Genomic DNA, 14,059 nt, shown 5'->3' with positions numbered 1-14,059 from the left:
TTATGTACACTTAAATAAAAATTAATTTTAAATTTGTTGTCATGTCCTTTGTTTTTTTAGGACGGATTTATGTATTCATGCAGTTTTTTTTTTCATTTCAATGAAAATGATTTAGTATTTGACTCTGAGAAATATGATTCAGAGAGTAGCCAGAGAGCTCATCCAGGGGCTAATGCAGTTGCCTTTTACACGGCCGGTCAGATTCCATCCACAGGACCTCATCTGGTCCCCCAGTACCACCAGGAGTGACCCCTAAGCATAGAGCCAGGAATAAGCACAGAGTATTGCTGGGTATGGCCCAAAAACAAACTAAAAAGATTCAGAGAATCTCTACTGTCATCCAATAATAAATAGAAAAAAGGTTTGCTGAAAGAGGTTTATCCAGAGTGTGTACTCAGAATATCAGATAACGAATGATACGGGTTGTGGCGGGCGGGGGGGGGGGGGTGTTAAAGTGAGATTTTGCTATTTATGACTATTTATAACTCTTGATCTATTTACTCAGATTTAAAAAAACTAATCCAGTGTGAAAATTGTAAGCCTATGCATGTATAAAATGTTTTTATGGGGTTTGAATAAAAAAGGTATAGCAAAATAAATTAAACATATACATCTAATCTTGTACTACAGCAAAATTAAAATGGGAGTGTCTTAATATTTCCATACAAATTATTTGCAATAACAATTTTAGTCACCAGAAAGATGGTATTCCTATGAAATTTATTTTCATAAATTTGGATTTTACTGTTTATGGCAGTGACCACATTTAAGGGACTGAAAGTTTTTAGAAGTTTATAATGGTTATAAAACCACTTTTGAAATGTAATGGTTAACTTAGTTTTAATTGTGCTCTTTTATCACCATTACACATGTTATGTATTTCAATGTATTTCATTTGGGTTTGGTGTTTGAAACTTTATAAATAATTTCTTGGAGCATAGAGAAAGAATTTTATTGGAAACTGGGCAGCATATCAGATATCATATCTCTGATGGAAAATGGAAAATCCCATGTCTTCAGTTACCATCTTTTTGTATGGTCTGAAGAAGTGATTTTTTTTTTATAGGGAAAAAAGAACAGGAGAACACTGTTTTAGAACAGAAAGGTTGCAGGCTAGTGGGTTATAGACTGGTCACTTTTCTTGTAGTCCCCAAAGTACACTCCATGCTATCAGCAAACAGAAGCAAAGACTCCTGAATGAGGCTTCATTCTTCCTTATTCTAGGCTTTGAAAGAGCAACATAACGGAAACTGTCCCTGTCCAGAAGAATTTGCTTTAGACTCCCAGCCCCTATAGTAGCTGGGACTTATCTCCCCACCTCGAACTGTCAGTGTCCCCCTGGGGGACAGTGTTTCAAATTTCGGGAAACAGTGCTCAGAGGAACTCAGCATTTCTCTAGGAGACTAGGTTGAAGCTGGTATGGCTATGTGCATCTTAAGAAAGATCAAGTGGGGTAGGTGGAGTCACATGACTTAGTGAAACAGATTTGGAAATAAAGCAGTATATAAATAATTCATCACTAAAGAGCAATGAAACTATCTTTAAAAAATGAATTTAAATCAAACTATTTATAAGTGCTATTCTTGCATGTTTGGATGATATTTTATGGTTGAAGTCTCCACTTTTAAACCGAGTTGTTAAATCTCAGTCGATGACTTTGAGATTTAACAACTTCCATGAACATTACTTTCTTTTATTTGTCCTGGAAATAACCTTTTTTTTTCTTCTTTTGCGTGAAAGGAAGTTCGGTAAATTCAAATTCATTATCTGTGCAAGCCCTTCTGTTATTTCAAAATAGAAAGCAAGAGTGTAAGATCATAAAACGGCATCAAAGCAGGGCTCTAGTGCACAATTAGGTAATGTTATTAAATTGCTTTTTAAAGTGTGTTTAAAAGAAGCATTGCGAACTTCCTGCTGAGGCTCTGAGCGCTGATTACATATCACATGGGATAAGCAGATAAAATTGTAAGTGAACTAAAGCAACAGTGTCTGGAAAAGGAATAAATGCTAAATGTCCTTATTTTCCTAAATCAGCCCGCTTTTGAAATTATTGTTTTTGTCCCTGAAAAGAGTGTCAGGGGTCTGGTATTCAGATTGTTTTTTATTTTTGTTTTTTTTTAAGTGACTTTACTGAGATATGGTTCTTCTATTTTGTAATTCACCCTTTTCAGGCATGCATTGCAGGACAGGGAACATGGTTTAAACAGTCAAGTGTGTGCCTTGCATGCAGGAGAACTGGGTTCGATCTCTAGCTTCTCACATCAAAAATAAAAATGTAAGTGTATCCTAGTCAGTGGCTGTTTTTGTTTTTGAATTTTTGGGTCTCACCTGGCCTATGTCCAAGGGTTACTTCTGGCCCCTGGCATTCAGAAATTATTCTTGGCAGTTCTCTGTGGAGCATAGGGGATGTCAGGGATCAAACTTGAGTTGGCAACATGCAAAGCAAACACCCTACCCACTGTAGTACCGTTCCTAGTCAGTGGTTTTTACTATCCTTACAGAGATAGTAGGATATATGTAGATATTATTACAATCAATTTTAGATTTTTATCATCCAGTAAAAACTCCTCTACTGATTAGCAGTTATTCCCCAATCCTTGGCCCCCTTTTTTCCAGCTCCCACATTTTTAAGGCTGCAATGAATCTTTCTGTCTCCGTAGACTTCTTTTTTTCTCTCTACTCACTTTTGAAAAAAATTCTAATTTTTTTACTTTATTTAAACACCATGATTTACAACGTTGTTCATAATAAAAAGCTTTTAATGTTCCAACACCAATCCAACCATCTGAGTGACTTTTCTTCCACCCTTGTCCCTCCCTACTTTCCCAACCAACCTCTAATCTAAGCCTCTCCCCTTAGCAGGCTCACAATAGTTTGTCTTATATTGCTTGTTACAACTGAGTGGCTAAAGGAATTATCAAAAATACTTCAGTAAAAGAAAATTTTTGAAAATTGATATATCTCACAATGGAGTTGTTAACTCTTTGTCCGAGGATTTACTACTAAGCTGTTTGTCACTAGTTGAGCCTTCTGTGTGTTTTTTGCTTATTTGTTGAGCTTAGTTGTCTTCTATGGTACTTTCTCCTCTAATACTGTGCTCCCACTGGAATTCAGTACTGTGGAATTTGTGGATGTCCAGAAACTTCAGAATCTGCAGAACTGGGATGGGTCTGAAGAGATTCTTAGTGAAGCCATGGAGTTAGGATGTGGGCTGTTGGCATGATGGCAGCAGTGGGATGTGGGGGTGTGGATGCCTACTGAGGCTTCAGCAGGGCAGAGACTCAGCCCACCCCACCTCCCAAGGGTGCCCCAGAGTTTTCATGAGGGGTGGAAGGGACAGGGTATTTATGAATTTCAGCTACTTCGCTTGCATCTCCTCAGATTTAGTTTGTGACTCTGTAGAGCAGGGTCATTTGGTCAGTTGACATGGTGGCAACTGTAGATTTATTTATTTATTTTATTTTTTTGGTTTTATTGTGAGGGTTTGGGGAGCCCTACCTAGCAGAACTCAGAGACCACTGCTGGGAGTGCCTCATGGTCCATATGTGATGCCAGGGATCAAACCTGGGTCAACCTTTTGCAAGGCACATGCCTTAACCTTTGTCTCAATACCCTCTATCTCTTGTCTCCAGCACCCCATCTCTATAAATAACTATTCTAGATATTTCATGTTATAGTATCTTCTCATTTGTGATTGAGCTTATTCATCTAATGTAATGTCTTCAAGGTTTATTCATGCTGCAGCAAGTATCAATGCTTCATACCTTTTCATCTGTAGGTTGATATGATGGTTGTTTTCACTTAACCAACTTTAAGAAAATAATGTTCACATACAACTTCCTGTATGGATATGTACTTTAATTTCTCACATGTGGGGCTGGAGAGATAGCACAACAGGTAGGGCGTTTGCCTTGCACGCAGCTGACCCAGGTTCGATTCCCAGCATTCCATATGGTCCCCTGAGCACTGCCAGGAGTAACTCCTGAGTTCAGAGCCAGGAGTAACCCCTGTGCATCGCCAGGTGTGACCCAGAAAGCAATAAATAAATAAATAAATAATTTCTCACACGTGTTCATGCCTAGAGGCAGAATTTGTAGGTCCTAGGGTAACTTTATTGAAGCATTTTGAGTAATGTCAAATCATTTCCCAAAAAATGCTGCAACATTAGAGCCCTACCAGCAATGTATAGGATCCAGCCCTCTCCATCCTCAGCATTGGTGGTTCTCATGTGCTGTCTCGATGACAGCTATTTTTTTGGAGTCAACTGTATCTAATTATGGTTTATATTAACATTTCTGTAATGATGAATGATGTTGAGCATCTTTTCACTGACCCTGATAGGAAGACACTGTGTAGAACACTCCATCAAATGGGTGTTCCAGAACGTATTATGTAAACGCAGGAAGGTGGTTGATATATAGACTTTGGTTTGCTAGAAGATGGCATTTAATGATGACAAACTACAATTTTGGTCTGACAAGATTGATTTGAATCAACAAAAGGACAAATTGAAAATGTAGCATCTCTCCAGGAGCCGTGAAATACTGGATGCTGTGCAGGTAAGATAGATTAAACTCCTCCAGCTTGCAGAAAGGAAGCAAAATGATGGTGGTAATTACGAGTTAGAAAGGAAGGCTTGAGATAGGAGGGCTTTAAATATCAGGAGAGCTAAACCAGCTGATCTTGAATAAGCACTGCCATTTATAAAAAAGGCCCACAATATTGATAGGAAGCTATGAATGTAAATCTTTAACCAGTTCTTTAAGTTTGAAATTGCAGCATGCTATTTTGGTCTTCTCTGAAAGCCAAATCACAAAGTGAAATAACGTACTTGGATCTGGTTTAACCCTAAGTGTAATTCCTGTTTTGTAAAAGTACATCATGAAAACATTGTGTTTTAAACACCTCAGATATTCACATGTCAGGAGAATAATTATCCATGAAACTTAACTTAGGCTGTTAACATTTATCTAAGTATTCCATATTTATTTCGGGGTGTGTTCTAGTAATTCATTCCTAGACAATTCCTTTTTTTTTTAAATTTGCTTTTTATTTGTCTTTGGGTCACCGCTGGTGGTGCTCAGGGCTTAATCCTGGCTCTGTGCTCAGGGATCACTTGTGGTGGGGCTCGAAGGACTATCCGGAGTACCAAGGATCTATCTGGGTTGACCATGTGTAAGACAAGCACCCTACCTGCTATACCATCACTGTGACCGAGCATTGACATTTTAAACAAGTTTATGACAAGTGAACAGATGAGAGGAGTCAGGACTCCTGAAAAATTCAGCATAAAGTTCTTTTTTGTCACTGTTTGAAATCTCTGGACAAGAGGAAACAGATGGGTTTGGTTACATTATCCTCACTCTGCCCAACAAACAGTTGAAGAAAACACGCAATGCCCTTTCACTGCATGTCTACTTTTAGCCAGGGATAGGTGGGTGATAGGAACAGGACTAACTGGACTAGCTTGTTCCAGCTGCTCGTGAGAAAAGCTTACAATTTTTCAAATAGAGTTTGAGAAGTTGATTTGAATTCTCAGTGGATGACTTAATGCATTTATCCTGGAAACACTGACAGAACACAAGTCTTCCCTGAGACAGTGACTCCTGGGCAGAGGAAGGACTTGGATTCCTTCAGAAAGTCTTCAGGGACCAGGGAACAGTGGAATTCTGATGTTGAGCAATCCAATTCAAATAAAAACGAAGTGGTGGTTATGTCTAAAGTTTTTTATTCAATGGGTCCAGGGAGATGGCTTAATGGGCTGAGCGCATGTTTTGTATGTGGGCGGCCTTGTTCTATCCTGGCACCATTTGGACTCCTGAACACTACCTGGAGAGATTTTTCCCCAAACTTTGAGCACTGTCAGGTATGGGCCAACCACAAAAACAACAAAACAAAAAATGGTCGTGACTCATAGCTTTCTCTCAACAGTTGGATAGGTAGGATCCATAGATTCAAGAAATATGCCATATCCACAAAAGTAGCTTGTAGCACTGTCCTCCCCATTGTTCATAGATTTGCTGGGTGGGCACCAGTAACGTCTCCATTGTGAGACTTGTTGTTGCTGTTTTTGGCATATCAAATATGCCACGGGGAGCTTGCCAGGCTCTGCTATGCGGGTGGGATACTCTCGGTAGCTTACTGGGCTCTCCGTGAGGGGCAGAGGAATTGAACCCAGGTCAGCTGCGTGCAAGGAAAACTTCCTACCCACTGTGCTATCACTCCAGCCCATTCACAAAAGTAGTTCAAAGAATAAACAGCTGCCAATGCAACAGAAAAAGAGCCTATCTTTAGCGGGTTAGTGGAATGTTCGCTAAATGAGAAATCATGATGGGGAGACAGGATGGTGTGGAAGGCCAGTGTCCAATCTGGAGGTGAAGGATGAGGAACACGAGAGTGTGGAAACCTTGCCAACTGGGGCCCCCTCCTGGCACTCAGCCCCAAGTCAGAAAAAGGAAGGTAACAAAGACACATTGGAAGCCATCTGAACCTGCTGCAGTCTCACAAAAATATCAGGAGGGCTGTCTAACATTTTATGCATAATTTCAAGAAGTATCACAAAGCAGAGAATATTTGAGCTAAAATGTTCATGCAACTTCAACGAGATTAGTAGAGTGATTGTGCCTATTTTTCCTTCTCTTTTTTCCAAGATGTTATAATGGAATAGATTCATAAAAGCCAGTTCATTAGTGGGTAAGATATTTCAACAGGAAACTTCTGAACTACAGGAAAATGTTAGCTTGACAGGACAGATGATTTGACGGATGAGTTGATGGAGAATCTGGGATGAGCTGAATGGGTCTTTGTGTATCTATTTGTTGTTATACGTGAAAAAACAGAAGCTATTAATAGGAGGCAAACTCAGAGTTATACAAACAAGGAAATACCCCTGAGAACATTACTTGGATCTGTAATACACCAACATCTACGTACTCGTGTGAGAGATGCAAGAGTTCATTAAAAATAGTGACAGACTCAGGGGCTGGAGTGATAGCACAGCGGATAGGGCATTTGCCTTGCACGTGACTGACCCGGGTTCAATTCCCAGCTTCCTATATGGTCCCCCCAAGCACCACCAGGAGTAATTCCTGAGTGCAGAGCCAGGAGTAACCCCTGTGCATCGCTGGATGTGACACAAAAAGAAAAAAAAATAGTGACAGACTCCTATCAGGGAACGGATGAAGGAAGGTGTGAGAGGATGAGTGGATCCATGCCCTGCTGAAAACTATCCCGTGACTAAGCAAAGTACCTTCTCATTTGCTTACATACTTTTGGCCAGACCTTGATCAACACAGAGAAAATTGAAATGCTTGAGAATCCCTGTCCCGAGCAGCCGAGCACAGAACTGAAATTCTGTTACTGTGGAAGAGAGGCAAGTGGGTATCAGATTCTAGAACCATCTTATTCACTGGCCAAAGAATTCTTTACTTGGAGAAAAGATGAAAAGCAAAGACCTTGAGGAGGGAAAGATTCATAGTCGATTCCTTTGAGACTCCTTTAAATATACCTGTGAATACCACTTGACTTTGTCCTGAATTCGTTAAAGTAATTTTCTTTTGCAGCAAAAAAAAAAAGAAGAAGAAGCTTAATTTATTCTAACTAGGCCCCAGTGAGCAGAGGTCCTGGTACAGGTTACCTGTGATCTACAGAAAGGGGGGAATGAAGGCTGGGGCCCAGAAGTCTGGCCAAACTCTCTGGGTGCGAAATGGATTGTTCTCTGAGCAATTAAGAGCCGCTTGGGGGGCCAAGGAAGACGCCCGTTTGTCTGGATACCGGGTGCTCGTTCACCCACAGGCACTCAGTGTAAAAAAGACCTTCCAACACTAAGATCTTGCTCCCCCCCGCCCAGATTTGAGAGTCCCCCCTTGTAAATAACGGTGGAGTCATGAGTTTGAGAGTGAATGTTGCATCTGTACAGAGTTTATATGGTGAGAGGTGACAGGACCTCTGAGCAGCTCCCCCATTGATCAACAGCTGGCTGCTGAAGAGAGTCAAAAAAGAGCGAACAGAGAGGCAGGAGGGAAAATTTGGTGTCACAGAAGCTGCCAGTAGAGCCTATGATCCCTTCTGGAAACCCAATGATCTCCAGTGGTCTGAAAAGCCAGCGATGCCCAGATTGGTGGGGACGATTTCTTGGGAGCAATCAGCCATCCAGGGTGACCGGGGTCAGCTGGGATTGATGGCCAAGTCTTGTCCTCCTCCCCACCCCCACCCCCACACACTTTTTGTCTGATTGCCTCTCTGATCTTGGACCTGAGGTTAAACTGTCACCTCCTTATCAGGGTTCCAGCGAGCAGCTTGGCAGCAGGAAAGTTTTTCCACTGGGTCACATTCTCAATCAGCACTCCAGCACGGTGTTGCCAGGGACTTGTTTGCGCCGGAGCTGAATGAGGCTCCTGCAAAACCCGTCCTCCAGTACCGGATTTCTCCAGCTGGGAAATTCCTTCCACCATGGTTCATCTCTCTCTTTCCTAGGACAGTTGAACACACACACACACACACACACACACACACACACACACACACACACACACTTCAGAGGATGGTCACAGATTTTATGACTTGAAAAATAATTCTGCCATCCTTGTCCTGATTGTTGATCAACATTTGGATTATGTATTTTTCCAAGTTTTTCTTGGCTAAGGATATTCTCTGCACGTGCTTATTTTTTGAATATAGCCTTTCTCTGCCCTCTTCTTCTGTCAAGCCTGCCTTTTTCCCTCCTGTTACTTCCGCCCTCCCTCCCTCCCTCCCTTCTTTCCTTCCTTCCTTCCTGTTCTATAACTTTAATACTTTTCCTTTACAATGAATCAACAACTAGTTTCTTGCTTCTTCTCAAATACGAAGTCTCTCTTCATCATCTTTCTCACTTTCCCTTTATGATTTTTCTCTTTATAACTCTTGGAAGCAACAAAGGATTTGGCCATTTAGAGAGCACTATTAGGGCATGGCTCACTTTTCTGGCAGAGTGCACTGTGTGCAAGCAAAGTGTCTCCAATCATGCATCACTGGTTTTATCATCAAAACATTCCTCCAGAAGACAAGTTACTGAGCCCTCTGGATATCATGTCTGGCCTGTTGATTCCAACAGAAAATGAGGAGCCTAGTCAGCTAGTCAGTACTCTGTGATGAAGGAGAAACCTTGAGAAAACACTGATGAGATGTAACTGCACCCTCGGGACAGCCTGAAGAGAAGCTGTGGCAGAGGTCCATGGCAGATGGTGGCATCTGCTGTAGCAGCCCAGACAGGAGCTTGTAAGGTGGTGGGTGGGAAACTCTGAACACCCTGAGAACATGAGTCGCTCAAGCACCTTAGCTCCCCAGTGTGGCTCACTGCTGATGAAAACCTATTATAATTGGAGTGGCTGCCACTCCAATCAAAATCTTCCAGAGGAAAAGGAGAATTTTTCCAGCTCCAATTCTATGTGGCAAAATCTGCCAAGTGAGTTGGAACTCTTACACCTTATTTTTTGGCAAGGGGGCCACACCGAGCGATGCACAAGGGATACTCCTGGCTCTACACTCAGGAATTACTCCTGGCAGTGCTCAGGGGACCATATGGGATGCTGGGATCCGAACCCGGTTTGGCCGTGTGCAAGGCAAACACCCTACCTGCTGTGCTCTCTCTCCAGCCCCTTACACCTTTTGAAGACAATCAGAGGGTGAGTGGTGAGTTATGCAAAAACCACCGCTCTTGCCATCATGCAGCATGCAATGAATTTCGGGTTCTTTGGAGAGAGATGTTCTGTAGCAGCTGGATCAGTGAAGACTTTGGCTCGGTGTCCAGAGACTGATTTAGACTAGGTCCCACCCGCATTTTGTGATCTTGTGAGAGGTCATTTTCACATTTTGTGGAAAAGAGCTTGGACATAAAGACAGTAGTCAAGCCAAGGGTCCTGGTGGGTCAGTTCTATTCTAGGGCACATGGTTAAATGTCTGGAGGGTATTTTCTTATCGATTTAGAGCTTAATATTTACTGAAATTTTTTTCTCATATATAAATTAGGAGAAATCCCTCCATCTTAGGTGTGGAAGGGAGGTCAGAACAAAGAATAAATCAGTCCCTGAAAGGGATATTCTCTGAAATCATCGTATCACCTGTAAAGTGGGGCCAAGTGCCACTAGCAAAGGAACAACCCACCAGGGGGTGAAGCAATCAGAGGGTGAGCAAAGCACTGTCATTCTTGATCATCCTTGGGCAGATTTGAGTGCACAGAAGTGAAGTGAAACCGACCCCCAAATGCAATTACTCATTTTGATGAGAAGTGTCGCTACCTGTGATTGGTCAGGCCGATGGATTGCATCAGTAGCTAAATAAGGGTTTTGATTTCAGAGCTGCAGTTTCTAGATTTCAGCTTAGTGATATGATGCGTTAGGTCTTTGGCAGATCTCTGGGACCTCTTTGGTACATTCACAAGCTGCTCATTCTCTGTAGTATCTGCTTTCTCGACTGCACAGAGAAGACAGAGAGCTTGCGAGGTGGCAATGAAAGAGATGTATTTGCAGACTTGTGGTGGCTTTGGGGAGAATTGGACATTAAAACATAGAGGTTGGGTGACCTTGAGTAAAAAGAACTGCTCATTTCCTACTCCCAGGAGAGGGCTTTGGACCCAGCTCCTCCTAAATTCTCAGGCTCCCTGCCTCCAGAGACTTAACAGAGGGAGGACCCCAGGTGGAAAGTGGACCAATCCCCTATTAGACCACCTAAGATCTGGGCCCTGGTCAGGTGCAAAAAGTAAGACCACTTTGAGGGAAGAAAAGAGCAGTTGTTCTCTTTCCTCTCTTTGGATTAGCCAGGAGGATGGAGAGAAGCAGGCAAGGTTCAACCCCCACTACTAATCATCCAACCGTTTTTTGCTACATTCCCATCCTTACTATTCAGCGTTGGAAAGATAATGTGCATTTCCCTTTATTTATCCCAAAGCCGTCCACGAAAACATTTTCCATCATTTCCTGGCTTGGTGAGAGAGGATGTTACTAACCAACTGCCACATTACTGGTCTGATTACAGTGTCAGGTCTAACAGAGCAGCTGGTCAGCTTCATGATAAAAGAATGAAAGACGTTGCTTGTAAAAAGCTTCATCTGTGTTAGCAACCTCCGAAATTAGTCTTGCTGCCCTCACGTTCCCCAACTGCTTCTTCAAAACTCTGCTTCATTTCTAGGCTGCAAGTTACCCCGGGGACTGAATTTGATAATCAACTCTTAGAGATTTCCACCCTCCACCTGCCCCCACACTCCAGCATCTTAGCCATGTGAGGTGACTGTGAATTTGCCGGGACAGGAGACGTCGGTGACTGTTGTAACAGGGTTTGTGGGGTGTTGAAATGGGGTGGGAGAGAAACTCTCCCTTATTAGAGTCTGAGCCATGATCTTCCCACTGCTTTACAAAATCATGCGTTTCATAGTCGTCTTGGAAATAAGAAAGGCAATGGCAGGACTCTCAAGTCATGCCAAGACTAGGGAGATTGTGGCCTGTTTGGCTTTTCTGAAGTTCTGACTCTCATTTTTGAGTCCCGCTAACGGTTGAGACTGAGCTAACTATATCTTCTAAAAATAGGTACCAGCAAGCTTCATATCGGCTTCTGAAAAGGGAGATTGTATTACTAAAGGAGAAAAATTATATAGTGGTAAATCCTAAAGGAAGAAGAGGATGGGGGTGAAAATACGGAGGAAGGGGAGAGGATGGATGAGGAATCTAGGAGAAGGAAAGAGAAGAGGAAAGGAAAGAGGAAGAAAGAAGGGGGGAACAAAGGAAAGGGATGGAGAAAAGGGCCATTGTTTGGAACAAAGTCTTTGCCTTATCTCTCCCCAGTACCCAGAAACTTTCCGCTGCAGAATGTTCAGTTCACTCACAGAAGGACTTTTGTACTCATGGACTTCTTTCTGTGCTTAGACAGAGCTTGCTCCAGAAGATGGCTTAGTGAGTGGAGAGAAGCCCAAATAGCTCCTCTTTATTGTATTTATCAGCATGGTCTGTGGGCCTTTCTCAGAACGAATGAGGGTCCTAATTAACATTTTTTTAAACAACGACAACAAACTCTGGGACTACAACAAATCAGCCAAACAAAAACTACAAAACTAACTCCTAGATTTGGTGAAAATTAGCCCGACAAGCTACCGAGAATATCCCGCCCTGGGTGGCAAAGCCTGGCAAGCTACCTGTGACGTACGTATTCAATATGCCAAACACAGTAACAACAAGTCTCAAAATGGAGACGTTACTGGGCCTGCTCAAGCAAATCAACGAACAAAAGGAAGACAGTGACAGTAGAGGGGAAGGGAGATGGTTGTAAAGGGTGAGTAGAAGGGTCTTTTGAGTGGTGGATGGTGAGCGGAACTTTGGTGGTGGGTGTGGTGAGTCCTATCTAGAGAGGGGAATTTGCCATCTGCAAGGCTTTGCTTTTGCATTTTAGGGAGGGAGGGAGGTCCCCAGATGAGCCTCAACCCCAGAATTCGTGCATCACCCTATAGAACTTGGAGCTCTGTTTCTCTCCTCATAAAAAAAACAGAATTAAATCAAATTTAACAGTTTTTTTAGCACTTGAATCATCGGCCAAGGAATGTGGGTGTTGCTATGTTCCAAGCATCCTGAAACATTACAGAAATATGTGTGTACAAATATTGAAAGAGGAAACAGTTGTTGCATTCTATGACACACAGTCAAAGATCCCAAAAGCTACCAGCGCAATAGGTCGCTGAAGACCAAGATTCAGAAACCTCATCTGCTGCTAGCTGAGGAATGTAAGTAAGCATACGGGAGACAAGGGAAGCCATGAAAGCGGGCATTGAAAAAGGAAGGTTCTAGCAAACGGAGTCGGGGGAATTCTTGCATGGCTGTCTAGCCAAAAGACTGTAAGCCCATAGACCACCTCATCACCCACAGTATGCACATTCTGAGTGCAGAAACACAGTTGACTGTTCAAAGGGCCATAATCCGAGACAGGAAACACGGGCTTATCACTGGACCGCCAAGACACTGCACTAGGTCTCTGCGTGCATGCCAGCTACCAAAACTTGAACATAAGTAACAGCATGGTGAGGGAGAGTTGGAGCACAGGGAGAAGATCATCTAACTAAGTGGTAATAGAGAAAACTTGGGGGTACATCTGAATACCTGGTACTGAGAATAGCCGACCAACAGAACTAGACAAACAACAACTACAGCATCTCCCCACTCCCCCATCCCTAGTACTTTCCATTTTATATCCTCTAATGACCCATCTGCATTCTTCATGGAGAGGAGTAAAATGAAGACATTTCTCTATATAATTAAATTGAATTTAAAAAAATATCATTCAAAATAAAATCCTCAACCTCATTGGGGGCAAAGAACTGGAATTTCCAAGAAGAAAGCAGTTCATTAAGTGTTTGCTTTGGAGTTGCTGAAGAGATAGTAAGGGGTTAAGGCACTTGCCTTTCATGTGGCCAGGGCCAGTTTGATTCCCAACACCATATGGTCCCCCAAGCATTCTCCAAGCACTCCTACGAGTGGTCCCCAAATACATAGCTGGGAGTACTCCTAGAGAACCACTAGGTATGATACTTCTCCCCCAGGTATAGACCTTGATCCCACAACTCTAACCCTGCAAAATTTATTTTTGATAGAATCAAAATTTTTTTTCTGGACAGTAACCCACTCTGAATGGATTGAGGGAAGTTTCATGGAGCAATGAATTGAATCAAAAACAATTCTCTGCAAACAATTAACATAATGATCAAGTTAGAGTATTTCAACTTCAGATCATGTATTAGACTGTATTAGGATTTACTGTGGAGGTAGCTCAGTGGTAGAGTGTATGCCTGATATGCATAAGATCCTGGGTTCAAGCCCCAGCACCTCATTTTCCAATAATAAAATAAAAAGCTCAAGACTTCATTCTAGGACAGATGCCTCAGAGGTTATTTCTATTGAACAGAACATCCTTCTGTTCATAGAAGTATCATCGTTCTATCCCTAATCTTTAATAAAGTTCCCAGATTTTCTTCTGGTACAGATTTATTTTATTTTAGCACTATGGGTCTGAGTTCATTCAGATGCTGGTTGTAGATATTTGTTAC

General features: G+C 42.2%; 1 non-coding gene across 1 annotated transcript; it reads left to right on the top strand.

Moving 5' to 3' along the window:
• The first annotated feature begins 13,771 nt into the window (after positions 1 to 13,771).
• On the top strand, positions 13,772 to 13,844 carry TRNAI-GAU (transfer RNA isoleucine (anticodon GAU)). The gene has a single exon. It is a non-coding gene; the product is annotated as a tRNA-Ile (tRNA).
• Positions 13,845 to 14,059: the final 215 nt, after the last annotated feature.

The sequence above is a fragment of the Sorex fumeus genome, unplaced genomic scaffold (assembly GCF_029834395.1).
Source record: "Sorex fumeus unplaced genomic scaffold, SorFum_2.1 ptg000043l, whole genome shotgun sequence".
NCBI lineage: Eukaryota > Metazoa > Chordata > Mammalia > Eulipotyphla > Soricidae > Sorex > Sorex fumeus.
This window is presented reverse-complemented; position numbering and strand designations above follow the sequence as displayed.